The following is a 5058-nucleotide window of genomic DNA, read 5'->3' as shown; positions in this document are numbered from 1 at the left end:
CTTTGCTTTTAATATGATAGAGAGATGAAAGACATAGAGAGAGATCAACTTAAACCAATAATCAAAATAAACAATTGCATTAATTCACTTAACCTCAGAATCCATAAGGAAATTACAGTAGAATAGCCCTAGGAGCTTAGTTCTCCATGAATGGAGTGAAACACTTGAAAGAAAAGTGAAAGGAGTGGTGGATGAATGAATGAAGCTCCCCTGGGTCTCTTTATATAGGCTTGATTGGGCTTGGACTCTGAATATTCAATTGATAGAATCTTTTATCTTATATCTTCCAAGGTTAAACCTTTTCGTTAGTCCCTATTTTCGCGTTTTTGTCCCAATTTGGTCCTCCATTTATTTTTTGTTCCAATTAAGTCCCTATTTTTGCGAAATTGTAAGAAATTGACCCTTGCCGTTAAATGCAGTTAACGGGGTTAAGTTTTAAGTTAACTTTGTTGGTCAGCTAGCACCAAACCTTGACGTGTCGTGCAGATAAGCATGTGATATGTTATTAATTTTGACGTTGCAGTAAAAATAAGAAATTGGGGAAAATTTGGGCATTTTAACATTGTTTTAAAATTGGGGTAGGGTTAAGCTTATAAAATAGAATTTGGTGTGATGTTTGATGTTCGTAATCAGAGGTTAAAGTGAAGGTTCGCAAGCAAAGATAGAAAGATGGTTTAGGGTTGGGTGTTCTTGAAGATTTGGATTCGAAAGCAATTGAAGGTTGGAAGTAGGAAACGAAGACTCAAGCATGTCCATTGAGCATTCGTGTTCGTGTTCATTATCCACTTGCAATGATTGTCGGAAGCAATTGCGATCTATCAGCTCTCGTGGAGATGGATGCTGGAATAGGAAGGAGGCGTCACCGATCTGTTATTGTCGAGAGAAGTCTGTGCTGAGAACTGCCAAAACCACTAAGAATAGAGGCAAACAATTCTGGAGTTGCCCTAGGTATAAGGGTGGAGGTGAAAATGGTGGATGCAACTATTTCAGGTGGTTGAGTGATTTGGGAACTGAGGAAAGTGTCAACTGTGAGATTTTGGAAACAAATGATGTGAGGTTAGTGAAGCATGTTGAAAACGAAAGGTATAACAAGATAGTTGTTGTACAGAAGGCTGTTATGAGGGTTGAGAAGTGGATCAAAATATTGGTTGGGGTTGTCTGTATTGTATTTGTAATGAACATGATTATATTTGTAATGTTGATGGGAAGAGCATGATAATGTCTGTCTAAGTAGTGTAATGCAGGTGATGATAGAATGTAATAGTTGTGTCTAAGTAGTGTTGCAATTGCTGTGTAACTTTGATATGTAAAAGTTGCAGATGTTTGTTTAATGAAATCAAGATTTCCAGTCTATATTTGTGTTCTTGTTTGTTAAATCTCCCATGCACTGTAAAATTATTTATATAACACCGGGAATGAAGATATTTTCAGATTCAAAGCTGGAATGCTAAAAAAAAGAACTTTAACGAAAGCTGAAATGGTGTAGGACACAGCAAGAATGAGAGATGCATCTCGGGAAAACTGAAAAATGCAGCAACTCAAACATGCTTTTCCCAATTCAATCAAATTCAATTCAATCACCTTATACTTGGTACCTTTATATAACATGTTTTGAAACTTTAATTAAACTTGTGGACCACTGCAAATTCAATTCAATCAAACTTGACACAAACAACCTTTGCTGCAGAATTTTGAAAACACAAACAGATGAAGTCAACAACTCAATTTGCAATTCTATGATGCATTTGAGTTGGAATCACAATATACACATTTAAGATCATTAAGCAAACTTGTTTCCAGCTTCAAACTCAGAAAGGTTGCAATATAAATTAGAGTGAAAGGTGCCAACGAAATGTGCCATTCATATTACAAAAAAATAAGTCTTCCAAATGTTCTGATTTAAACCGAAATACCACTTAGACTAAACATAAATGTACTCTTAGCTGATATAATTGCCTACAAAATACCACTTGTTCATCTATCTATTACATGTTCTTTCATAAAACAAAAATCATTGTTCAAGTTTGTAAATGGCTGCAAAACAACTGGTCCATGAGGTACACCCTAAGCCAGTGAAGTGGGTGCTTCTCTCTGTGACTGCAAAACAACTTGTTCATCTATCTTCGGACAACGTTTTTTGTTGTGACCCACTTCCCTACAGTTGTTGCATCTCTTAAGCAATCCTCCTTTGGTCATCCTGGTGTTATCTTTCTGCAACTCCCACTGCTCTAACCTCCTTTTCTTCTTTGGACGACCAGGCAACTTTCTTTTTGATGGAGGCATGACATCTTCATATTGGGTTACCTCTCACAAGTTGTTTCCGTTTATAGGATAGATGATAGAGGAGTAGATTTGTTCATATGTTGAAGTGTGAAAGCATGCAGGTATGTAGTCCTCTTCATTGAGGTTGAGAAATCTCATTGCTGGCAAGGCATGAGCACAGGGTATTCCACTAATGCTCCATTTTCTGCATGAGCATGAAGATTCATCTATGTTGATCACATACTTGTCCCCAGTAGTGGGAGGTGGGACAGTGGAATACCTTGGAGCAATTCCTATCAAGTGGCGATACGCTTCCAGGTTTACTTCTCTTATACTTCTCATTTTAGTATCCCATTTCTGTGGGTGTGTTGCTAGTGTTGCCCTCCACATCAGCTTCTTTAGATTCTTTCCAGGAAATTTCTTCCGGAAATTGGCATATAAATGCCTTACACAATATCTGTGTGCAATTCCAGGAAGTATTTCATCTACAGCGTGTAACAGACCCTTTGAATGAGAATAAATGGTTTATATGACGTCAACAATAAATGTACAGAACCAATACATGCCATATATCAAGTACATAACATAAGTATACATACCTTTTGTTGATCTGATATCAATGTAAGTGAGGAACAGAAGTCAGGTCCACCTAGGTCTTCAATTAGTAGCTCCATAAACCATTTCCAAGTCTCTTTGTTCTCCACCTCTACTATAGCATATGCTAATGGCATCATTTGATCATTTGCATCTCGAGCAACAATAGTTAACAACTCTCCACCATATCTACTTTCAAGAATGCTCCATCAAGTCCAATGATTGGCCTGCATGACAGAAAACTATCTTTGCATCCCTTGAGGCATGCGTAGAACCTTTCAAAAATTCGTTGTTGATCATTTTCCTGAAGTTTGACCTTGAAAGTGGAACCTGGGTTTCTAGCTAAGAGCTCATGAGCGTAATCATATATTCTAGTATATTGCTTAGTGAATGACCCTTCCACCTCATCATCGGAAGCAAATTTCTTCGCTCTATAAGCCATATTTTTACTTATTGCTATGTTCCATTTCCTACTTATTTTATCTCTAATGGCACCTCCCTTAACTGTAGGATTCTCTCTTACTGTCTTTTCCAATTTTTTACTTAGCCATCTTGCATTGAATACACCCAACTTATGCTCCCTACTGCATGTGTGTCCATCAACCAGAGTCCTTAAATGCCATGTATTTATTGCCTCCATATTAGCAAAATAAGCCATCCAAGGACATTCTCCTTTTGCTCCCATACACTTAATCCTTATTCTTCTATTATATTTTTAATAAATTTCAGTTTTTTTCCATTCTCTAGAGAGTATGTTCTGATGGCATCCAAGATGTCCACTTTTTGCCCAAAAAATGTTCCCACCTCCCACTTCAAATCAACCTTCTTTTTAGGCATAGTGAATGTATCAAATTTACTATATCCCTCTTCAACATCACTTTCTTCATCACTTGTATCAGGAGAAGTTAACTCCTCAGACTCTCATTCATCATTGAATAAACTACTATCACTAATTTCATGTTCTTCTAAATCTGACTCATGATGTTGTTCCAAATCTGACTCAAAAATAACACTGCAATCAACTTCCATATTGGCTGAACTATCTCTTTCACTAAAGTCACACTGGACGTTTACGTCTACTAAACCATCCACAATATTCACTTCACCAATATCATCATCTGATGAACTCCATTCATTCACAACTGCTATATTAACTTCAACTGTCTCCTCATCAAGTAAAACACTTAGTTGTGTCTTGTGAGAGTCAAAAGTCGGTTTTAGAGATATTATGCTTGTTTTTACATTGTTTTGCAGGGTTTTAAGGTGAACTAAAGATGGAAGTGAAGTAAGGTGGACTTAGACCCATGAAAGAAGGAGAAAAATGATGAAAAGAAGGGTCAAGTGAACCGTTAAGCACCGGAATGGACCGCTGAGCGTCAAGAGCGATTAGAGGGAAACCGTGATGAAGGTTGAAAACAGTTATTAGAATCAAGCAAAACTCAATAAATGAGTCTGAAGAGAGTCAAAAGCGGTTTTTAGCAATATTATGCTTGTTTTGCATTGCTTTGTAGCTATTTTGAAGAAAGTAAAGAATGGAGTTGAAGATACAGGTCGTTGACTCAAGAAAAGAGCAGAAAAATGACGATTTGAAGAGTCGACGCACCGCCCGACAACACACTTAAACCGCTGGGCGGTCCAGGATGAGGAGTAGGCATGGCGATTGACGCTAGGCGGTCCTGAGGGAAACCGCCGGGCGATTTAGAGGATTATGGGAAACCGCCGGGCGGCACACTTAAACCGCCCGGCGGTGGCTCGTTGGACTTGGGCCTGTTTTTTGATGCGCTCCTCACCTATAAATACCCCTGCTGCGAGTTCAGAGTCATTCTTTTGACAGGGGAGAACGACCAGACCTAATTTTGCTCTCTGGAGAGGATCTCTTGGATGCTTAGGCTCCTTTTCATCTTTTCTAGGGTTTGCTTTTCCATTCTTCCATTTTCCATCTAGTTTCACCATGTCTATGGTGAACTAAACCCTATTGATGTTGGGGGAAACAATGTAATCTTTTGATGCTCTCTTTTATTGAAACTCTTGATTATTTATATGGTCTCCATATGTTTTGATTGTTAATTCTTGGGTTATCATCTGTGCTTAAGGCCTTTATCGTTTAACTCATTCGGTAACTGATGTTTGTCTTTATTGATATGGGGACATACAGTAATGACATGAACTGGTGAGTAATTTCTTGATTTTGCAATACCACCT

The sequence above is a fragment of the Vigna radiata genome, chromosome 6 (genome assembly GCF_000741045.1).
Source record: "Vigna radiata var. radiata cultivar VC1973A chromosome 6, Vradiata_ver6, whole genome shotgun sequence".
In the NCBI taxonomy this organism is placed as follows: domain Eukaryota; kingdom Viridiplantae; phylum Streptophyta; class Magnoliopsida; order Fabales; family Fabaceae; genus Vigna; species Vigna radiata.
Note: the sequence above shows the minus strand (reverse complement) of the source record.